This window comes from Balaenoptera physalus (genome assembly GCF_965194825.1).
Source record: "Balaenoptera physalus genome assembly, chromosome: 7".
In the NCBI taxonomy this organism is placed as follows: Eukaryota; Metazoa; Chordata; class Mammalia; order Artiodactyla; family Balaenopteridae; genus Balaenoptera; species Balaenoptera physalus.
Genome location: NC_138886.1, coordinates 115,768,893 through 115,793,721, shown reverse-complemented (window position 1 = coordinate 115,793,721; position 24,829 = coordinate 115,768,893). Strand labels below are relative to the sequence as shown.

The following is a 24,829-nucleotide window of genomic DNA, read 5'->3' as shown; positions in this document are numbered from 1 at the left end:
CTGACTGACCCTTGACCTGTGAATAGGTGAAGAAAATTATCAGATCCTGAAGGCCACGAGGCCTATTTACTAACTCACCAGTGAAACCAACAAAAAACGCCAGTGAGATTTTCTGCCCTGAAAGCATCCCAGGCAGGTCTGACCTGGGTCAGGAAGGGTTCTCCTAAACTTTCTAACCGGTTCTCAAGACAGAGCATCCACAGCAGGGACCCCAGGGGAAAGCCATGTGATCTGGGACGGTTGGAGGAAGCAAAGGCAAGAGGACCCAGGGGCACCTGGTCAGATCGTTTGATTTTTCGTGTGGCGTGTATTTATTTGTTGTTTCTTGAGAGACTGCCCATCCCCATCAATTTCTGATTGTTCAAGTGGGAAGCCGAAACAGAAAATGGCGAAACTAAAATGACACCCAATTGTAAGAAAGAGAAACCAAGAAAATAAACCAGAGAGCGAGAGTGGGAAAGCAAGCCTTGGCTCTGTGGCTTGGCCTGCAAAGAATCTCATCTTTCCTGTCCCCAAGGCCTGAGAGCCTCTGCACACCCTCAGTCCACACTGGCTGGTCCTCTCTCTGCCCTCCTTCCCCGACCGACCTTCTATCCTCCAGCCCCCCTGCTCCTGGCCCTCCCGGCTCCCTCGGTGCATCTCCCTCTCTGCCCTGATGAAGGGGTCACCACGGGGGCCAGGAGGGGACTCACCCACGGTGGGAGCGGTGTCCCTGCGGCTCCTCACAGCGTCCCTCAGTCCCGGGGACTCCAGGCTGTTCTCAGCGTGTGGGAGGGAGGCGTTGTGAGCTGTCTCCCAGCTCCCTCGGAGCTCCCAGCTTTCCCCTCGGAATTAGATAACAGGAAAAATAGATAAGGGAAGTGGTTCATTAATTCAGCAAGCCTTTTTTTCTTTTTTGGTATGTGTACAAGTAGAAGGAAACCCTGCTAGGGATTGAAGCCCTGGTTGGACATTAAAAAAAAAAGTCAATGTTCACAAGGTTCCAGAGATGCTTCTGAAAGGTCACTCGGAAGGACCGGAGATCAACAGGAAAGAAACTGAAGGAATCACTGTTCTTGGGGAGAAATGCTGATTCAGAGTGTGGCTTCTCCAGCCCAAGTCCCTCTCAGGCTCTAGTCCTTCCCTTCTGAGCAGGGAGGGCTGCTTTGTGGTCTTTGCTTGGGTCATGCAGTCATCCTCTGAGGGCAGGAATAATAATAACAGCAGTACTATTCTTCCTAGCATGGCAATAAAAAATAACAGATTTTCAAAGCCCTTGCTCCGGTAGCATTTCCTGGGCTCCTCAGGACAGGAGCAGTTGGGCAGGTTACATAATAAGAGATAATTGAGACAACTGAGCTCAGAGAGGTTAGGAACATGGCTGTGGTCCAGTCACACAGCAAGGAAGGGCATGGAGCCCACACTGGATTCAGATCAATTGATTCCTAATCCAGTAATAAAGAAATCAATGGATTCTAAGCATTGGAAGAGAACACAGAATTTCAACCTCCTGCCCAAAGCAGGAATTCCCTGCGATGTGATTATCTGCACTCTATTTGAATACTCCTGGTGACGGGGAGTTCATCCTTTTACACTGCAGGGATGTACAGCGCTACTGGCTACCACGTTTCCCTGCCCACAAATGACCCAGGATTGCAGGGCTGTGCTAGGCACACAGAAAGAAACAGGAAGCAGCAGCTGTGGTGTGATTTGAGGGACCAGGCGAAGCAGATCTCTCTTGACAGGCCTGCTGTGTAATTCTCTTGGGTCGCGTCTGGCATAATTTAGGGTAAGTCTCACCTGAGGAGTCAGTATCTCCCAAAGGCAGTTCTTAATAATAGTAAGAATAAACACAATGGCTTTATATTTTTACATATTTCCCTCTTCCCAGTCTCCAGGATTCTTACAACAATCTCTGCAAGGAAAGGAGAGAACATAAAAGTTATTACTGATTTCCAAATGTAGACTAGGAACCTGAAACAGAAAAGGTAAATGAATTGCCAGAAGTCAAAGAACAAATGTTTGGTGGAAAAGGAACTAGAGAGATGAAGGCCTGGGAAAAAAGGGAAAGCATAAGGGAAAATAAATATTTTTCCCTTCCAAGAATTTTTAGTTATGAATATTTTTGGAAGTGATAAATAAGGTGTCTATTATTGTTATCTGTCTTTACACTCTTCTCCTGCCAAATAACTTGTAGAAACTATGCCACAGGAAGATTTTAGTGTACAACTCCCTGTGGTGTCAGATCATTAAAATTCCTAAAGTGTGGGCTGAGAAGGACAAGACGAGCTGCAGAAGCAGAGCCATGCCTGCTTTCTTCAGGGGGGTCTCTTATATTTACCAGAGGACTGTTCCCATGTAGTCTCCCTTCATGTAGTTTAAAAAATTATTATGGTAATTCAAAAAGACACATGCACCCCAATGTTCTTTGCAGCACTATTTACAATAGCCAGGACATGGAAGCAACCTAAGTGTCCATCGACAGATGAATGGATAAAGAAGATGTGGCACATATATACAATGGAATATTACTCAGCCATAAAAAGGAACGAAATTGAGTTATTTGTAGTGAGGTGGATGGACATAGAGTCTGTCACACAGAGTGAAGTAAGTCAGAAAGAGAAAAACAAATACCGTATGCTAACGCATATATATGGAATCCAAAAAAAAAAAAAATGTGGTTCTGATGAACCTAGGGGCAGGACAGGAATAAAGACGCAGATGTAGAGAATGGACTTGAGGACAGGGGGAGGGGGAAGGGTAAACTGGGACGAAGTGAGAGAGTGGCATGGACATATATACACTGCCAAATGTAAAATCGATAGCTAGTGGGAAGCAGCTGCATAGCACAGGGAGATCAGCTCAGCTCCGTGCTTTGCGACCACCTAGACGGGTGGGATAGGGAGGGTGGGAGGAAGAAGCAAGAGAGAGGGGATATGGGGATATATGTATACGTATAGATGATTCACTTTGTTATACAGCAGAAACTAACACAACATTGTAAAGCAATTATACTGCAATAAAGATGTTAAAAAATATTATGGTAATAAATATATATATATATATAACATAAAATTTACCATCTTAACCATTTTTAAGTTCAGTTCAGTGACACTAAGTGTATTCAGGTTGCTGTACAACCGTCACCACCATCCACCTCCAGAACTTTTTCATCTTCCCAACCTAAACTCTGTCCCCATTAGATAACAGCTCCCCATCCCCTCCTCCCCGCAGCCCCTGGCACCCGTCATTCTACTTCCTGTCTCTATGAATTTGACTGCTCTGGGTACCGCATGTAAGTGGAATCAGACAGTATTTGTCCTTTTATGACTGGCTTATTTCACTCAGCACAATGTCTTCATGGTCTATCCATGTTGTGGCCTGTGTCAGAATTTCCTTCCTTTTGAAGGCTGAATAATATTCCATTGTATGCATCTAGCACTTCTGTTTACCCCTTATCCGTGGATGGTCATTCTGGCTTTTGCAAAGAATGCTGCTATGAATAGGGGTGTGCAAGCATCTGTTCTAGGTGTGCTTTCAGTTCCTTTGGGGTATATCCCCAGAAGTGGAATTGCTGGATCATATGGACCAGTGTAGGTTAAATTTTTTGAGAAGCCACCATACTGTTTTTTTCTACCCCTTGTGGAGTTCTGATCTAAAATGGGGAGAGGAGGTCTCCCTCCCCCTAAGAAGTGAAGAGCTGGGACAGCAACACCCACTTACCTCAGGTGGGGCTCTATCCGGGCAGGTCTCCCTGCCTGCTCAGAAGTTCCCAACTTCAGCTCTGCCGTCTTTTGCCTCTGTCTTCTACATGTGACCACAAGTCGGGGGCCTCACAGCATCCCTGCCCAGCCAGCGATGTCAAGGAAAGAAACGCAAGTCGTAGACAGCACATTTTCGTGTTCAGAAATTTAAAAAGTAAAAATAATCATGGGAGCATTAATGAAACCTCACGTATTTTTGTTTCTCCTTACATTACTGAACTTTTTTTGTGAGGTGGAGGGAAGCCCATTTTTGTCCCCTGTGGTTTCGAACTTTCCAGAGGTTTTGTATATTTTGGGGAATCTGAAACTCTATCATCCTGAGGCCTAGCTTGGGGCTCTAGTTATCCAGCCCAGGCCACTACCAGCCTTTCCTGGAAGGGATGGGAGCCCTCGGGCCCTCACTGCACGGGGGGTGGGGTGGTGAGACGTGCCCAGGAACCCAGGTTAGGGAAGGGATAAGGAAGCCCCCTGCCAGCTGCTCTTTACTGTGCTGGTCTGGCTTACTGTCATATACACTCCCCTGCTTGTCCTGTTCTGTCAGAGGGTAAACCCCAGGGACGATGAAGATGCTGTAACTACTGACAAAACCAGCCAGAACTCTCTAAAAACCACTCAAAACCCACCCCAGGGAGAGGTCCAGAGAGAGACTTTCTGAGGATCACCTGTTTTAGGTCCACTGTCCCTGGTCTTCAAACACATACACACACACACACACACACACACACACACTTTTTATTAGTTTTTATTGTTGAACTGTTACATATTCACTGCTAAAATTAAAAGTACAGTACAAGGTAGAAAGGGACAGTCTTTGTCACCACCAGCCCCTCCCCCTTCACCAGATCACTCTAAAATTCTGACTTTTCTTCTGAAGACTGTCCTTTTTCTGGGCTGTTTGATATTGAACATGTAATTAAAAGACAGTCTCCAGAAATCACATTTCTTACTCTTGTGTGAGCAAACTAATGAACATCTTTAGGCCTCAATTTTCAAATCTGTTAAATGGGTATGATAATAATTTTTCTCTCAGAGGGTTCCTGTGAAGGTTAAATGAGATGGGAATCACTTAGTGTGATGCCTGGCACATAAATGAATAAACAAACAAACAAACAAATAAATATTATTAATGTTATTAGCTGTGGGCAGAAGAGGAGGCTTGCATTCAGCCCAGTGATCCTGTTCTGGCTACCTATGCTGACCTGCATCCAGGCAGGAGATCTGTGGACAGCCGTCTGACAAGTTCCGGCTGTCTGTCCGGGAACCCTCCTGCAGGCCCAGGAGCTCATGGCTATGTTGTGCTTGGTGGTGGCTCCCCCCATTGTGGTGACATTACTGCTGGTAAGAATGTCCCCTGGGGACCAGGAGGTCGCAAGGTGACTAAATGCTGGTCAGGGTGGGCACTCTATTTGGGCCTGGGTCTCCAGAAGACCTCATTGCCTGAAGAATTACCTGAAGTCCCTGCGACGTGGGCAGAGGTAGTGACAGTTTGAAGACAAGTGGCCTCAGGGCCAGGCTCTGACTTGACTCTGCATGTCCGCTCTGTTCTGACCTTTGCTCTCTGCTCCAGCCTGTCAGGCTTTGGTTTTTTTAAAAAATTGAGATATGTTTCACATATCATAAAATTCCTTATTTTAAAATGTAGAGTTTGGTGGTTTTTACTGTATTCACAGGGCTGTGCCACCATCACCACTATCTAAATCCAGAGCGTTCCCTTCACCCGGGCTGTAATTTGGTTGGATCTAATCAATGTTTACTGAGAGTTTCTTAGAGAAAATCCCAGGCTCTCTAGTTGGAGTGGCCCTCGGGGTTTTGTTGGTCTAACCCCATTCTGGCTTCATCTTCTGGGTCGGCCTCCTATGTCTGACCTCACCCGCTCCCTCCTCTCCCCCACGTTGACTTGTTGAACCAGGACCATGGCTGTGAACCGTGGCAGTACTCCGGGTTCTCACCGTGCACCACGCACCACCCTGAGCTCTTCATGTGCACGTTCTCTTATCCTTCTATTTTACCTCGTTTCACAGAAGGCCCTTGAACCCTGACATGTTTCTCACTGTGCCCGCCGACTCTGAACCCCTCACTGTGCCCTCCTCAGGTTGGCGATGTCCTCCTCACGCTCTCTGCTAAATCACACCAACAACAAATTGGGTTGCAGGTGACAGTGACCAAGCGATCACATGTGTTTTCTCATTGGACCCTCCCATTAATCTTGTGTGCTCAAGAGGCAAAACGCTTCCCCTCCTTTGAAACTGCTCCTGGACGTCTCCCCGCTTGAGAGCCATCTGAATCCAGCCCCTCCAGGCACTTCAGAGACCAGTTCAGCATTTCCTTATTCACACTTCACTGGCATCCTCTCAGATCAATGTCTCCATAAAGCTGATGTTCTATGTGTGCATATTTGCCGTCTCCTACCTCTCGTGTTTATATGCACATTGTGCATTTGGGTTCATCTTGTTTCTTCTTTGGGACACCAGGCCTGCAGGGGTGGGGACCACCTGATAATTTCCTTTTCAAGGGCAGAGAGGACTCCTTTGGAGGGCTGGTCCCAGGTCTTGGCCTCTCTCTCATACCTTCTTCAAGTGGCAGAATCCTCTTTTCTATGGGACACTTAGGCTTAGTTGGAGCAAATGTCCAAAGTTGGCCAATTTGAAGATGTACTCGGAATTTTCCCGAGACTTTCTAGCTGGAAGCAATGGTGAGAAAGCTATCTGTCTATCCCAGCTGGGTTCCAAAGCTGGCGGGATGTGCATCTTCGGGCTCCACTCGTGGAAGAGAGCCTGCTGGGTCATGAGGGCCCTTATGACATATTTTAATCCCCTAGATTCAACTCTGCCTTTATTAAACTAATCTGAATTGTTTTAGGCACTTGGAGCTGAAAAAGTCCTAACACAGGACTGCACACACAGAATACAATGATCTTATTGACTGACGGGTCCTTACAAACGAGGAGACTGTGGAATCGAATGAACGAAATCTCCTTTCTTCTTATGGTGTGACAAGCAACTTATATCACATTCTAGCCTTCCTTTGACATTCCATGTTTTAAAAGGAAGAAGGTGCCGTCATTGTTCTCATCCCAGACCAGCACCCATGTTTAATTAAAAGAGATAACGTGCTACTAAAGTGTGAGGAGAAGACTCATTACCAATGCTCTTCCCTTTACGGGCTTTTCTCATAGGAAAGTCCCTTGACTGCTGGCTGATACACCACTGATTTGCATACATATATAAAATCACAGAGTACATGTGCTCTTTACCCAGTTTCCCTCAGTGATTACATCTGACATAGTTAGAGTACAATATCAAAACCAGGAAATTGACATGGTGCAGTGTGTATAGTTCTGTGTCATTTTCTCACATGTAGATTCATGTAACCACTGCTGCAATCAAGATACAGAACCCTTCCATCGCCACAAAGACTTCCCTCGTGCTACTCCTTCATAGTCACACTCATTCCCCTCCCTCCCAACATCCTAAATCCCTGGCAACCACCAATTTTCTCCATCTCTGTAACTTAGTTATTTTGAGCATGTTATATAAATGAAGTCATACAGTATGTGATCTTGTGAGATTGGCTTTTTTAATCAGCATAATGTCCTTGAGATCCAACCAAGTTTTTGCCTGTACCATTAATTCATTCCTTCTCATTGCCGAGTGGAACCCCATGCTATGGATGCACCACTGTTTATTTAACCATTAACCTACTGAGGGACATTTTGGTTGTTTCCAGCTCTTAGCTATGGTAAATGAAACAGCTAAAAGTAATTGCAAATAGATTTTGATGTGGACATGGTTCTCATTGCTCTGGGACAAATGCCCAGGAGTGTGATTGCTGGGTCATATGGTAAAGTGTACATTTAGTTTTGTAAGAAACCACCAAATTGTCTTCCAGAGTGGGCGTACCATTTTACATTCCACCAGCAACGTATGAGACAACCAGTTTTTCTGCATCCCTGACAGCATTTGGTATCATCATTATTTTTAATTTTAGCTCTTCTGATAGGTGTGTAGTGATATTTATCGTGGTCTTAATTTGCATTTTCCCACTGGCCAGTGATGTTGAAAATCTTTCCATATGTTTATTTGCCATTTGTATATCCTCTTCAGTGAAATGTCTCTTCATGTCTTTTGCCCATTTTCTAATTGGGTTGTTTAGTTTTTCACTGTTGAGCTTTGAGAGTTCTTTATGTAGTCTAGATATGAATCCTTTGCTAGATATGTGCTTTGCAAATATCTTCTCCCTGTCTCTAATTTGTCCTTATTCTTAAGAGGGTCTTTCACTGAGAAAAGTTTTTAATTTTTATGAAGTCCAATTTACTGATTTTTCTTTTATAGATTGTAGTTTTGGTGTCAGGTCTAAGAAACCTTCACCAAGCCCTGTGTTCTGAAGATTTTCTCTGATGTTTTCTTCTAAAAGTTTTCTACCAATACATTTTACATTTAAATCCATGACCCATTTTAAGTTAGTTTTGTATAAGGTGTATGTTTAGCTCAAGATTTATTTATTTGTTTTACCTGTGGCGATCCAGTTGGTCCAGTGCCATTTGTTGAAAAGACTATCCTTCTTCCATTGAGTTGTTTTTGCTCCTTTGTCAAAAATCAGCTGGCTGTACTTGTATGAGTCTGTTTCTGCATTCTCCATTCTGTTCCATTGATCACTGAATCTATTTCTCTACCAGTGTTATACAGTCTTGGTTACGATAGCTATATAGTAAGTCTTGAAATCAGGTAGAATGATTCCTCCCACTTTATTCTACTTTTTCAAAATTATTTTAGCCATTCTAATTCTTTTGTATTTCGACATAAATTTTTCTTTCTATTTATTACATAAATAATCTTGTTTGTAGCTACAAAAAGTCTTACTGATATTTTCACAAGAATTGCATTAAAACTATATATGAATTTTGGGAGAATTGACATCTTTACTCTGTTGAGTCTTCCAATCCACAAACATGGTATGTCTCTCCATTTATTTAGATCTTCTTTGATTTCTTCTACCAGTGTTTTATAATTTTTCATATACAGTTCTATATAACAAAACAACATGTTTCTTTAGACTTACTCTTAATTATTTAATTTTTTCAGCAATTGTAAACAGTATTGTACTTTTAATTTCAACTTCCACATGTTCATTGCTAGTATGTGGAAATGTAATGAATTGTTGATCTTGTATCCTGCAACCTTACTGAACGTATTTATTCGTTCTAGAGATGTGTTTTTGGTAGATTCTTTAGGGTTTTCTCTTTAGATGATCATGTTATCTGCAAATAGGAATGCTTTTATTTCTTCCTTTCTGATCTGTATTCCTTTTATTTCCTTTACTTGCCTTATTGTTTTGGCTAGAACTTCTAGTACTATGTTGAACAGAAGTGGTGAGAGTGGAAACCCTTGTCTTAGTCTCAGTCTTAGGGAGTAAACATTCAGTCTTTCACTGTTAAGTATAATGTTAGCAGTAGATCTTTTGTAAAAGCTCTCTATCAAGTCGAGAAAATTTTCCTCTATTTCTGCTTTTCAGAGAGTTTTTGTCATGAATGGGTGTCAAATTTTATCAAAAGCTTTTTTCTGTACCAATCGATATGATCCCATGACTTACCTTCTTTAGCCTATTAATGCGGTGGCTTACACTGATTAATTTTCAAATATTGAACCAACTTTGCATACCTGGAATAAATCTCACTAGTGGTGGTATATAATTCTTTTTATATATTGCTGCATTCTATTTGCTAACATTATGTTAAGTTTTTTGCGTCTATATAAATGAGAGATATTGGTCTGTTGTGTTCTTTTTTGTGTATTCCTTAGTCTTGTTTTGGTAACACTAGCCTCATAAAATGCATTGGGAAATGTTTCTTCCATTTATATTTTCTGGAGGTGATATTGTGTAGAACTGGTGATATTTCTTCATATTCATAACATTTGGTAGAACTCTCCAGTAAAATCATCTGGGTCTGGATATTTCTTTTGGGGGGAATTAAATTATAAATTCAATTTTCTTAAGAGTTATAGGGCTATTCAAATGGTCTATTTCATATTAAGTAAGTTGTGGTAGTTTGTAGTTTTTGAGGAATTGGTTCATCTTATCTAAGTTATCAGCCGTATGTGTGTAGAATTAGTCACATTATTCCCGTATTATTCTTTGATGTCTGCAGGGTCTGAAATGATGTCCCTCATTTCATTCCTGATCTTGGTAGCTTGCATCTTCTCTCTCTTTTTAAAATTTTCAGTGTTTCTAGAGTTTTGCCAATTTTACCGATCTTTTCAAAGAGCCAGATTTTCGTTTCATTGATTTTTCTCTATTTTTTTCCTGTTTTCAATTTCATTGATATTTAACCTTGCCTTTATTATTTTCTTCCTCCTACTTGCTTTGGATTTGTTTTGCTCTTATTTTTCTAGCTTCTAGAGGTGGGAGCTTAGATGACTGATTTGAGACTTTTCCTCTTTTTCTAATATAAGCATTTAGTGTTATAAATTTCCTTCTCAGCACTGCTTTAGCTGTGTCTCTCAAATTTTTTAATGTTGTGTTTTCATTTTCATTCAGTTCAACGTGTTTTGTGATTTTCTTTGAGATGCCCTCTTTGAACGATGGATTATTTAGAAGTGTCTTGTTTAGTTTCTAAATGTATAGAGATTTCCCATTATTTTTCTGCTACCGATTTCTTGTTTGATTTCATTGTGGGAGAGAACACACACTGTATGATTTCAATTCTTTTATTTTCTTTTTAAATTTTTATTCATTTATTTATTCTGGCTGTGCCCAGTCTTCATTGCGGCACGTGGGATCTTTCAGTTGCGGCATGTGGACTTCTTAGTTGTGGCATGCATGCGGGATCTAGTTCCCCGACCAGGGATCGAATCCAGGCCCCCTGCATTGGGAGCGTGGAGTTTATCCACTGGACCACCAGGGAAGTCCCTCAATTCTTTTAAATTTGTTGTAGTTTGTCTTATGACCCAGGATATGGTCTATATTGGTTCCATGGACATTTGAAAAAAATATGTATTTGCTGTTGTTGGGTGGAATGTGGCATAAATGTTGATTATATCCTGTTGGTTGATGGTGTTCCTATGGTGTTTTTGAATATATTTCTTCATACAGCACTTTTAGTGGGTGCATAGGTATTACATTATACGTATGGAACTTATCACTGTCTACCGGTATCAGGATTTTACCAGCTTGAGTGAAGTGTAGAAAACTGACTTCCCTTTATGTTCCTTTACTCTCTTGCATTTATAATTGTCTACATACAGTGAGAACCACATCAGTGTTATAATTGTTGCTTCAACTGCCAAATATAATTTTAAAAAACCAAGAAGAGAAGGAAAATCTATTGTGTTTAGTCATATTTTTCTATTTATGTTGTTCTTTCTTTCTTCCAAGTTTCCTTCTTTTATCATTCCTTTCCTGTTTAGACAACTTCCTTTAGCCATCCTTTTAATACATGTCTTTGGAAACAAATCCTCTTAGTTTTCCTTCATCTGAGAATGCCTTGATTTACCCTCATTCTTGATGGATATTTTTGCCAAATATAGAATTCTGGGTTGACAATTCTTTTCTTTTTGCACTTAGAAAATATTATGCCACTTCTTCTGGCCTCTATGGTTTCCACTGAGAAGTCTGCTGTCATTCCAGTAGTTTTCCCCCATACATAGGATATCATTTTCCTCTCACTGCTTTCAAGACTTTGTCTTTATTTTTTCAAAGTTTGACTGTGATGAGTTTTGGCATGGATTTCTTTAGATTTATCCTGTTTGAGGTTCACTCAACTTTTTGAATCTCTAAGTTTATATCTTTTGCCAAATTTGGAAATTTTCAGTCTTTTTTGAATTCTTTTTCTGCTTTGCCCCTTTCTTCTCTCTTCTGGGACACCAATGAATTGAATGTTAATTTTTTTTTTGTTATCATCCCATTGTCTATGAATTTGTTCGTTTTTTAAAAATTAATTAATTAATTAATTTGATTTTTTTGGCTGCGTTGGGTTTTCATTGTTGCACATGGGCTTTCTCTAGTTGTGGCGAGCGGGGGCTACTCTTTGTTGCGGTGTGCAGGCTTCTCATTGTGGTGGCTTATCTTGTTGTGGAGCACGAGCTCTAGGCGCGTGGGCTTCAGTAGTTGTGGCACATGGGGTCAGTAGTTGTGGCTCGCGGGCTCTAGAGCACAGGCTCAGTAGTTGTGGCGCACGGGCTTAGTTGCTCCGAGGCATGTGGGATCTTCCCGGACCAGGGCTCGAACCTGTGTCCCCTGCATTGGCAGGCAGATTCTTAACCGCTGCGCCACCAGGGAAGTCCCTTCTGTTCATTTTTAAGTCTATTTTCTCTCTATTGTTCAGATTGGGTGATAATTTCTATTGCTCTGTTCTCAAGTTCTCTGATTCTTACCTCAGTCCCCTCCATCCTGCTAGTGAGTCCATCTACCGACATTTTTCTTTTGGTTAATGTGTTTTTCAGTTCTAAAATTTCCATTTGATTCTTCTTTATCTTCTCTTTCCTTACTAAGAGTTTTTGCTTTTTCATTCATTTCAAGTGTCTTCGTAATCACTTGTTGAAGCATTTCTATTCTGGCTGCTATAAAATCTTTGTCAGATAATTCTAACATCTGTGTCATCTTGGTTGATTGGCTCTCCTTATCAAGTTGAATTTTTTCCGTTTCTTGGTATAATGAATGATTGTCAGTTGAAACTTGGACATTTTTCCTATTACATTACAAAACTGGATTTTATTTAGATCTTCTGTTACAGTAGGTCTTTGACACTATGGGGAGTTCAGGCTCCCCAGTAAGCCTCTATTGATGCCATTCTGTCTGAGGTCATCAGAGGTGTCGTGTTACTTTCATCCATGTGCCCTCTACTCACACCACAAGAAGAAGGGTAGCCTCCTTATCCGTGTGTGGTGGTGAAAGTCCATTATGCTTCTTCTGACACCATCACAGTAGAGAGTGTGGTTGCCTCACTACTACTAGGTGGGGCTGTGAGGCTTCCTATGTGGTCTTCACTGACAACGCAGAGATGGGAGCATCATAAAAAATTTAAAACTCTATTGAGGGAGGGAAAAATAGGTGGCATAAATGGAGAAATATACTGTTCTCTTAGATGGGAAGACTCAATGTTGAAAGATACACTAATATCTTTTGGAACTTTACAAATTTACCCTAAAGTTTATTTGAAAAGATAAAAGGATGAGAATAACCATGAAAGAAGAGTAATCACAGAGGACTTGACCACCAAATATTAAAAAGCATTATAAAGCTGTAATCAAAGCAGTGTGGCATTGACTTAATAATATGTAGACAGATCAATGGAACAGGAATAGGTAGTTCAGAAATATACATAGGGGTTTACTACATAAGTGTGGCATTTCAGAAAAAAACAGATAATTCAATAAATGGCATTTGAACAACTGGGTAACCATTTGTAAACAAAGTATAATGACAAATGTTATCTCATACTGTATACATAAATAAATTTCAGTTGGATCAAATATATAATTAAAAAAATAAAACCACAAAAATTGTAGAAAAAAATATACCAAACATTTTTATAATCTCAGAGTAGGAAACACAATTCTATGCATGACATCAAAGATAGAAACTATAAAGGAAAATATTTATAGGTTTAAATAGATAAAAATTTAAAACTCTGTATGGCAAAATATTACTATAAGACATGGGAAGATAAAGCAACTATACTCCAATAAAGATGTTAAAAAAAAAAAAAAGACATGGGAAGAAGTTGTTTTCAACTTACCTGTCAGACAAGGGTCAACATTTTTAATATATAAAAAGCTCTTACAAATCAATAAGAACAAGACAAGGCTTCAATAGAAAATTAGATGAAGGACATGAATAGACATTTCACACAAAAAAGAAATGAAAATTTCTGAGTAACCTGTGAAAAAAGTTAAGCTTCACTAATAATTTATATAAATGCAAATTAAAACATAAGTGAGATAGCATTTTTGTGAATTGGATTAACAAGGATGAAAGATGATCAGTGTGGCTGGAGAGCAGAGTAAGGTGGGAGAGGATTGAATCAAGATGAGCCTGGAGAGATAGACTTGGGCCAGTTCATGGCCATGTAAACCATGGTAAGGATTCTGGGTTTTATCTCTAGAAAAAAGGGACGTCTTTGAAGAGTTTTAATCAAGAGAATTACATGATCAGGTAGATATTTTGAAAAGCTCACTTTAGTAAGGTGTGGTGAATATAGAGTATGCGGAGAGACCAGTTACGTATCTGTCTATATCTATATCTATATATCTACATACTTAGATGATCTGTTTGTGTTGGAAAATGTCTGGAAGGAGATACAGTTAATTCTAACATTTTAACAGTGGTTGTTTTGGGTGATGACACATCTAGTGATTTACATTTTTTCTTTTTCCATATTTTCCAATTTTTCTGCAAAGATTATGCACCACTAACCTTTTTATTTTTACATCAGGGATGTGTGGAGATGAAAAAGAATAGAATTTAGAATCGGAAGACCCTGGCTTAAGACCTAGTTTTCTCATTTACCCTTTGTGTTGCTGTTGAACAAGATACCTAGTTCCTCTGAACCCCCCCTCTTTGGCAAAATGTCCCTGTGAGTAAAAGTAAAAATAAAAATAAAAATAAAATAAGGTTTTCCCACTTGAAAATGGTGATGATAGTAAATACTTACCTTACAGGGTTTTCATAAGGATTGTATTCAATTGCACAACATAATTAGAAAGTATTGTATAAACTATAAACTATATAAATGTTAGCTGAGATGATGAAGATTAGTTTTGTCCACAGTTATATAACACATGGTTGAGATATCTAAACAGAGATATATGTTAAGATATCTGTGTAATTTATTTCAAGGACTAAATGAGGTACCACTGCACCTTTCTGACTAAATGTACAAAGGAATTATTTTGAGTGTGTACATTTTGACCAGGATTTATTGGATGCTTGGGGAGAAGTAGGTAATGTCAAGATTATAACAAATTTTTGGAGGTTTCAAACACGATTATTTGTCATTGTAGCAAATATTCCTAAGGAAGCTTCCATTTCTGAGAGGGCACTACTCGGTCTTTAGACTACGCTTTTTGAACAAATAAAATTATCAGATAAAATTATTAAGTAGTCTGGACAGTGGAGAATATAGAATTTGGATAGAGTCGCCAGATAAAATTCAGGATGCCCAGTTAAATTTTAATTTCAGATAAACAACAAATCCTGTTTTAGTCTAAGTATATTCCAGATATTGTATGGGACGTACTTACACTAAAACAGGATTAGTTGTTCATCTGAAATTAAAATTTAACTGGGTGTCTTGTGCTTTTATTGGCTAAATGTGGCAACTCTAACTATGGAGAACCTGCAACAATTGTTTTGGGGTCAATGGATGGGGGGGTGTGTGTTGATGGGGATGGCGCATGAATGAGGGGGTCCTTATACTTGGGGGTGCTGGGGCACCGCATCCTGAAAGTCCCCTATTCCAACATTTGGATGAGTAATTATGAGCATCCAGAGTCGAGAATAAATGAATATTTTATGAAGATGGTGTTTGAATTGGGTCCTTGAGGATGCTGGATTTCCCAGGAATATTATCCACACGCAGAACATACTATGTCGCACATAGTGCCCTCCCACTCCACCTGCTGTCCCCACAGTTCTTGTTGAATGGTTTTTCTCAAGTCACTCATGCACACTGACTCACTGCTGCCTCAGAGCCTCCCTCCTTCAAGCTGGCGTCTGACTCAGCAGTGGGGGCTGAGTCCACAGGCCAACACACTTGGGTGCTTCCGGGCTGAAGGGGAAGGAGCTGGGCCGGGAGGAGCCCGGCTGAGTCAGTGTTTTCTGGGAGTAAAGTCTCCCCTTAGAAAGGTGAATGAACTGTCCTCACCCTGGTGCACAGTCACATTTTCCTGGTCTCTGGGTGGAGAGTGCATCCTGCACAACACCCCCCTCCGCTGTTGTCCCAGGACGGGTTGTTCCTGGTTGTTGAGTAGCAAGACCAAGACCAGAGAGGCTCACCCGCTTTTCAATGAAAAAACACATCGATGCAAATATTTAGAGCTAGGTTTGTATCTAAGAAATGTCTAGAAAGACACTGCCAACTTAAAGCTAGTTACCCCAGGGGAGAACAGGATTGGGGAGTCAGAGCGGGGGCACTTTTGTACTTTTTACACTTCTGTATAAAAACACTTTGGCAGGGGCTTCCCTGCTGGCGCAGTGGTTAAGAATCTGCCTGCCAATGCAGGGGACACGGGTTCGAGCCCTGGTCCGGGAAGATCTCACATGCTGCGGAGAAATTAAGCTCGTGTGCCACAACTACTGAGCCTGCGCTCTAGAGCCCATGTGTAGCAACTACTGAGCCCACATGCCACAACTACTGAAGCCCGCGTGCCTAGAGCCCGTGCTCTGCAACAAGAGAAGCCACTGCAATGAGAAGCCTGTGCACCACAATGAAGAGCAGCCCCTGCTCGCTGCAACTAGAGAAAGCCCGTGTGCAGCAACAAAGACCCAATGCAGCCAAAAATAAAACAAACAAACACTTTGGCAAAGAGAGTGTCCCAACTTGTTAAGAGACCAGTACCAAAGCAGTAACATTGGAGACGAAATTTTAAACTAAAACCCACTCTCAAACACAACTATTTTCTTTCATTGTGAAATACTGCTTCTCCCAGGCACACACACACAGCACAGTTGCAGCAACCGGATGTGTACTGGTTTGTATTCTGCTATGTTGCTTAACGTTGTGTCATAGCTGTTTCTCTGCCTTGCTAAAAATTCTAAGTATCACTCTTCAGGGTAGCAGGATGGACTTTGAGCTACCAGTGACTTGCAGCTTGAACTTATCTTCCCTGGGTACTGACCTGACCAGCAGAGGAAAAGCGGGGGTGGAGGTGGTGTGCTTTTTTTTTTTCATCTGGAAAATGAGACACTGGAAGTAGGTTCTCTCTGGGGTCCCCTCCAGGCATCATTTATCAGCGTCATGAAGCACATCATACATAATGATCATTTAGACATAATTCTTTGTAAATCTTTATTTAATCCACCAGCCTTCCTGTTTTAAGATCACTTGGTGTAACGCAGCTCATTTATCCTCATGATAGCTACATGGTGGTAGATACAATTTTCCCTTTCATAGATGGAGAAACTGAGTCCAGAGGTGTGGGGTGATTTACCACAGCCTTGGCCTCTTATCAGGGCAGCCCTGGGGTTGGCTTCCCCGTGTTACGGGTGATGGATTGCAGATATCTCCATGGAGCAGGCAATATGGGAAGGCTTAGGTATGATTATTAAATAGATCCATCATCTTCCTGCCACCTCCCTTTTTATTCCTCATTGGATTCCAAGTCACTAATTCTCTGTGGCATTTCTTTGGGACATATTCATGAATGGGCCCTTGGAACACACACACACACATACACACACACACACACACACACACACACACACACACGATAATTTGGTCGCACCTACAAGGCAGATAAAGCTGAAGGGAGCCTGCAGCAAAAGAATCTGTAGATAAAAAGTCTGGTATCTGGGCAGGTAACACCCAATTACAACAGAGCTGTGTTGACTTACACTTTTCCTTATCAGGGGAATCAGGGATTCGTGTAAATCAGAAAAGGATTTGATGGATGCTACTTCATTGGGGTTTCCAGCCAAAGGACAGGTCTGGTTAAACAAAATATATATTCTCCTTATCTACAGTGGCAACTCTCATGCAACTCCCGGCCTCCCTTCCACTCCTCCAAGCCTTATAAAGACCAGGTCCTTATCTAGAGTTTGTAAGAGCCTAATGTCTAGCAGGGTCTGTACTAAAATCACTCTGACAATGCCGCAACTCTGGCCCAGCCCAAGCCATTTGGACAGACAGACGATCTTTCCTTATCTCCAATTGTCTAGGCAATAAATGTCTTTTTCTTGAGATGTGTGTTTAGACTACCCCAGGGGAGAGGACAGGTACCATCTCGCTTGATGGGAGAAGTCTTGTAGATTTGAGGGACTTAAAAACTGGTCCCAGATAGATAGCTAGTGGGAAGCAGCCGCATAGCACAGGGAGATCAGCTCGGTGCTCTGTGACCACCTAGAGGGGTGGGATAGGGAGGATGGGCGGGAGAGGCAAGAGGGAGGATAGATGGGGATATATGTATACGTATAGCTGATTCACTTTGTTATACAGCAGAAACTAACCCACCACTGTAAAGCAATTATACTCCAATAAAGATGTTAAAAAAAAAAAAAAAGCAAAAAACTGGTCCCCTTGCTGCGTGAGGTTCAAGGGCCCTGGTGGGAAAGAACAAACTGGAAGGGGGAAGCGGCTGGGTCATGTGGGCAGTAAACTTGTGCAGAAAAGAGAACACCCGTAAGAGCCACGGAAGATGGGGCCTCGGGTGAGCAGGGAGTCTGATTCTGGTAATAAAGAGGGGCCTCGGGTGAGCAGGGAGTCTGATTCTGGTAATAAAGAAATAGGAATGGGGACTGAGGCAGAGAGGCGAAGAGGACCGGAGGAGGGAGAGTGGCTGCAATTAGACATGAAGAGGTGGCTGAGATTTTGGTGGCCTCTCAAGACGGTTGGTGTCAGGCAGGTGGCAGCTGGCGGTGCTGAGTGGACGGCGGGAGGTGGGGTCAGAGACCTGGGCGGGGCTCCGCCTCTTACCTGCTGCGAGGTCCCTCCCCGGCTTCACAGCTGGTCCTTGGCGAGCGTGCCCAGGGGGTGCAGGAGGGCAGCAACAGCGCATGCTCTGCCGGCGTTCGAGTTCATGGCCCCGGAACTCACACGGGGTGAGCAGAGAGTCTAATCTCATGCTTCAAACACTCCAATGAAAGAGACGCCTCACTCTTCCGGGATAGAGCGTTTCAGAATTGCACAGGCCTGCCCGCATCTTCCCTCCAGCTATTTAACCTAAATTTATTTTCCTTTCTTAGTTCTGATCTGCATTTCCCTAATGATGAGTGATGTGAAGCTACTTTCATACACTTATTGGCCCTTTGTGTGTCTTCTTTGGAGAAATGTGTACTCAAGTCCTTTGCTCATTTTTAATGGGGTTGTTTGGTTTTGTTGTTGTTGTCGAGTTGTAGGAGTTCTTGATAGAGTCTGGGTGTTAACCCCTAATCAGAAATAGAATTTGCAAATATTTCCTGCCATTCTGTAACATGCCCTTTTCACTCTGTTGATTGTGTCTTTTTTTCTTTTTGGCTGCGCTGTGTGGCTTGCGGGATCTCAGTTCCCGGAACAGGGATTGACCCCGCCACACGGGAGTGAAAGCCTGGAATCTCAGTCTTTAGATGCACCTAGGTTTGCTGTCATCCAACTGATTTTTTTTTGCTGCCTGTGCTTTAGTGTCACCCTGTCTTAGTTTTAACCCATTCTTGTTGGTCTGTAAGGCAACCAGGGCTTGGAACATTAGCCCAGCTTGGAAAGAGGCCTTCTGTCATGTATCTTCGTGACGTTTACTGCCGTGTACACTCAGGGTCCAGATGGCGACAACCTCAAAGGCCCAGGACCGTCCTCTCCCAGCAGTCATGGGCAAAATTTGAGGCTCATTCTTGGTGTTTGTTTCTTCCAGAAGCTCAGCCAACCCAGCCTTATTTCAATGGTGTGCTGTCATCTTTCTTCCCCAGGTTGCAATTTTCTACCTTGTGTGCCCTCCTGCCTTCCTGAGAGGTACACGTGCAGAGACCACACGTGTGGACAGCTTCAGGGTCCTCATGGCGTCAACTGGACAGACTGTGAGACTTGGGCTGGTCTTGGAGAGGCAGGGACATGGGATTTCCATGAATGCGGGGCTCCAAACAGAGGGACGAGCCCAGCATTTTAGCCCTGTCCTCTTCCCGGCCCCACATCTCCTGGTGTGTATGCGTGTACGTGCGTGTGCGTGCGTGTGCGTGCGTGTGCGTACGTGTGCGTGCATGTGTGTGGAGAGAGAGAGATTGAGATTGATTATGACTACTTAGCCTCTTCCCCCACAGAGGAAGCAGACCCCACTCTGTTCATATTTGGGTTAGAATCTGCCTTTTCCCTTCAAGGCTGACTCTGGTTTAAGATTCTCCTAACTTGCTCTCTAAGGTGACCATTTTGTTCTACTTCAGATACCAACTTGTAATTAATTTTATTTTTATTGTGAAAAATTCTATTTTAACCATGAAATTAATTCACAATCACTGGATAAATTTTGGAAAATATAAACATATGCAAAGACGGAAACAGGAGCCCCACCCCCATAAAACAGATGTAGCCTCACATTACCTTCTGATGTATTTCTCTCCAGGCTTGGTAGGGGGAGAGGGGGCTGGTATGTAGATAGATAGTTAAGTAGACAGAGAAACAGAGCTACACATGTGTAGATGTATGTTTTCATAGTTGATCTCATCCTGTATTTCGTTCCTTCTCTCTCCCTAGACCTCCAACACCCCTACCCACCCACTCTGTCTCAGCTTCTTACGTCACTGAGAAAACAGAAGCCCCCATGTGCTCCCAGCCCTGCATCTGTCCCTTCCTTCCTGCCTGGGCATGGCCATGCTGTCCTTGCTCTTATATGAGGCCACTCCCTCCTCGCCTTGTGGACTGGACCCCATTCCTTCCTGATGCTCAAGGACGTGGCTTTAGCAAACCTCCCCTCTCTCTTTAGACTCACCAGTTCTTTCTCTCCTGGATCATTCCCACCACCATCAGACACTATATGATAGCTTCCTTCTTTAAATTCTCCCTTGCTTAAGTGCACATTTCCCTGAAAGAAGGGAAGACCATACCCATTCTTGGAAGGATGAGTAGGTACTCTCGGTTGTAGGGTGAGATACTTATACTGAGGTCATGGAGGCAGTTCTGGAGAGGGCAGCTGGGGTCAGAGTGCTCAGGGCTCCAAGTACTTCATTCTGTGTGAGACAGGGAATCATTTAGGGTTTCTGGCTCCCGGCGTTGCCTGGCTGACGTTACTCTGGCAGCACTGAGGAGGCGTGGGGCGAGCTGCCGGGGGGGTCAGCGTCCCAGCCCACGTGGGAGGGGACGACAGCAGTGCGTCTGAGTGTCTATGAAAAGGGGGTTCCCTCACTTTTTACAAATGAGCCGGAGAGTAAGATGAAAAGGCAGGTGGCTTCTACAATGCAGAGGTGGGAAGTTGCTCTGGAAGTGAGGCTTCTGCCGCAGAGAGAGGTGATGAGGTTTGTCACCTGGGTCTTCCAGAGGGTCGACCAGGATAACGGATGGGGGCACGAGAGGTCCAAGGCTCCCTGGGAGCCAGGGCAGGCTGGCCCTGCCTGTCCCCCTGCACCCCCCTGGGGCGGGTGGTCCACACTGCCCCTATGCTTGGGACAAGATAAGGAGGATACTTAGGGGGAAGATCCCTTGGTTTTGTTCTCCATCAGTTACTAACAAGATGAGAGACGCCCCGTAGAGCAGATTTCTTGGGAAGGCAGGAAAAGGGGAGGACTTCATCAGTCTGGGATCCGGGAAGGAAAATGGGGTGGTGGTGAAGGCTACGGTGGGGGGGAGAAAAGGGAGCAGCTCTGGACAGTTACGAGTAACAAGGCAGTGGGGAGTCGGAAGGTGGGAGATGGGATGAGACGAGAGTTGTAGAGGGGTCCTGCGGGCGACTTCGCTTGGGGCAGAAGACCTTTTGGAGGGAGACGGGTCCGGGCTCGGAGGGAAGCCTGGCGAGCTACGCAAGGCCTCCTAGACTCCTCTCCTTATTGAGGTGAAAGATGACATTTTTACTTTTGAACTTGGAAAGGAGGGCCCTCCCAACCTTTTGCCTGTAAAGGGAGCGCCAACGGCCAATTGGTTATTTATTTCTCTCTAATCCTGTCGTTTTATGGGGCCGTAAACGAGGGCAGCAGGGAATTAATGAAAAAGGTGTAGCCAAGACAAATAACAGAGTCCTTGCCCATGTGGCACCGGCGGTCTAAAGGTGTGGGTGATGCAACCCTGGGTCTGTGCTCCCGGGAGTGTGGGGCAGAGCTGCCTGGGTAGTCTGGGCAGCCGGGGTGGGGCGGTAGGTGGGAGGGATGAGTGACCTTGACCCCCAAGGAATGACTGATGGAGAATCTGTCCCCGGAGCAGTGAGGTGGGCACAGGCAGGCAGCCGGCTGGTGGGGCAGCTGGAGTGAGGCAGGGTGGGGAGGGTCTCAGGGGTCGTCTTCATTTTGTAGAATTCTAGGAAGTTGGTAGTTGGTTGGTAGTTGAGTGGATGGCGCAAGTGGGCAGAAGATAAGGTAGGCATGTGTCCGGCCCTACAGGAAGCGACCAAGAGCCTCCAGCTCCAGGAGGCGGTCGCTGATTCAGGGTGCCTGCCCCAGGGAACCACCCCCTCCCCCGTGTGGTTGGGAATGCATTTAATCTTGATGAGATTAAGGGGCCTGTGCAGCTCTCACCGGGAAGAATCCTCTAAAACCAGTTAGTGAGAAGTAATCCGGACACCTGGGGGCTTTTGCAAGGTCTGGAAGTGTGCAGAAGTGAAGAGGGGAGCTGCTCTCGTGCCACGGCTCTGCTGAAGGTGTGGTCCGCGGGGAGAGGCCGGCGTGGGTTGCTGGGTGTTTATCCAGTGCAGGCTGAAGGGCGTGGAATCCCTCAGCAGAGCCGGTGATTCACCAGGCCACAGCACTTTGTGCAAAGGATTCTTAAAATTCCTAAATTCCACCTTGAGGTCGTTATGGTAAGTGAAATAAGCCAGCCACAAAGGGACGAACGCTGCATGATTCCACTTCTATGAGGTCCTAGGTAGTCAGAGTCACACCGACAGAAAGTAGAAGGGTGGGTGCCAGGGGCTGGGGGAGGGGTAGGGGGAGGGGGAGTTAGTGTTTAATGGGGTCGGAGTTTCAGTTTGAAAAAATGACAAAGTCCTGGAGATGGATGGTGGTGATGGTAGCACACCAGTGTGTGTGTACTTAATGCCACTGAGCTGTACACTTGAAAATAGTTAAGATGGTACATCTTATGTGTGTTTTACCACAACAAAAAATGCATTAAAAATCCTGATTTCACTTTGCATGGACTCTGCGTATCAGTCTGGCTCTGACCTTGATTTGACTTCCTGAGCCAGGAGATGGTCGCGGATTGGGAGCCAGGCATCCTGTCACCATCTGGTCATAATAAGTGGATAAACACTACCCTGTTTTCAAGTCAGTCTTCTCTGAGTGGAGGCCAGACCTCCGGCGACTGCTCACTTGGGGGGAAAAGTGAATGTCCAGCCCTGAGCCTGAGGAGCAGAGGTCCAGGGGCTGAAGCCTCAGCACCAACGCCCACCTCCCCTCTTCCCATCACAGCAGAGAGTGGGGGAAACAGAAGTAGCTTGTATTGGTTGGCAGCAGGTGGCTGTTTGGAAGAAGCATAATTTTGGGGGGCGGATACCTCTGGGCTTGCATCACCATCCTTAATGAGCAAGCTGCTAACTCCTTGTAAGCCTTGGCTTCCTAATCTGTAAAATGGGCGAATACTACATATCCCTCAGGAGTGTGAGAGTTCTATGATGTAGAATATATAAAACACTGAGCATGGTGTTTGCACAGAGTAGCTATTCAACAGCTGCTGTTACCTTCCCTAGCCTCCCACTATCTCTGCTTTTTTCTTTTTCCCCAGTGTTATGTGTCTTAGTGCATTCAGGCTGCTATAACAGAGTATCATAGGCTGGGGGGCAGGGCGGGTGGTGCTTAAACAACAGACATTTATTTCTCACAGTTCTGGAGGCTGGCATGTCCAAGATCAAGGTGCCAGCAGACTCGGTGTCTGCTGAGAGCCAGCTTCCTCATAGATGGCTGTGTCCTCATATGACTGAAGGCTTAGGAAGTTCTGTGGTGTCTCCTTTATAAGGGCACTAATCCCATTCATGAGGGCTCTATCCTCATGACCTAATCACCTCCCAAAGGCCCCAACTCCAAATACTATCACTTTGGGGGTTAGGATTTTTAACATACGAATTTGGTGGGGACACAAACTTTCAGACCATAGCAGTATAATTTAAGAAATACACAGAAAGCTCTTTTCTCTCCTTTGAGATTTGTAAGAAGAGGGCAGACATTCTTCTGCCATGGAGTTTCTGAGAGAGGGCAAGGACATAAAATCTTCTGAAGGTCCTTTAATCTTAAAATGCTGGTTCTCACCAGGGTGGCCCTTTTATGTGTGGCAGTCTCTTTGGGACTGTCTTTTTCTGATTAAGCTTAGGAATATCTCTGTAAAAACTCCACATTCCACCAATGAACGGAGAGGTTTTTTTACCCAATCAGCGACAGAGGTGAAGACCTCTTAATAGACCTCAGCTCACAGCCAGCCCTTTGCAGAGTTGAGGACCAGGGTCAGTGGCCATCGGGACGCCCGCATACAGGTCAAAGTAACCTCCTTCCAGATCCGGACCAGAGCCAAGCAAGAGGAGGCAGGAAGTATTAAGTCATCTGGATTTTATTTTATATTAAGTAAAACATTGAACACGAGGAACTGTACAGAAATTGGGAGTTCTGGAGGAAAAATACATTGGAAGAGTGAATATTTCCACTTTTCACTGGCAGTAAGTAGAGAGAGGTCGAGAGCTGTAGTGAGGTAAAAAGAGCTGAGGAAACAGAAAGTAACAAGTGTGGGGAGGATGTGGAGAAACTGGAACCCTTGTGCACTGCTGGTGGGAATGTAAGATGGGGCAGCCTCTGTGGCGAACAGTATGGCAGTTCTTCAAAAAATTAAACATAGAATTGCCAGATAATCCAGCCATTCCACTTTTGAGTATAAACCCAAAATAATTGAAAACAAGATTTTGAAAAAATATTTTGACATCCATGTGCATGGCAGCGTTATTCACAGAAGCCAAAAGGTGGAGAAAACTCAAGTGTCCATCAGTGGATGAATGGATAAACCAAATGTGGTCCATCCATACAATGGAATACGCTTCAGCCTTCAAAAGGAAGGAAATACTGACACAGGCTACAACATGGATGAGCCTTGAGGACATTATGGTAAGTGAGGAATCCAGTCACAAAGGACAAATACTGTAGATTCCACTTACATGAGGTACCCAGAGAGGTCAAACTCATAGAGACAGAAAGTAGAATGGAGGTTGCCAGGGGCTGAGAGGAGGGGAGATGGAGAGTTAGTGTTTAATGGATACAGAGTTTCAGTTTCAGTTACTGTAGTTACTTTT

At 43.7% G+C, this 24,829-nt stretch overlaps 1 protein-coding gene across 1 annotated transcript in view; it reads right to left on the bottom strand.

The window, feature by feature from the left end:
- GATA4 (GATA binding protein 4) overlaps positions 1 to 24,829 on the bottom strand; it is a 343,627-nt gene that overhangs the window by 83,385 nt on the left and 235,413 nt on the right. Inside the window, exon 2 of the mRNA XM_082468982.1 lies at positions 693 to 2,510. The gene's annotated coding sequence lies outside the window, so the exon portion shown is untranslated. The remainder of the gene's footprint in view (positions 1 to 692; positions 2,511 to 24,829) is intronic.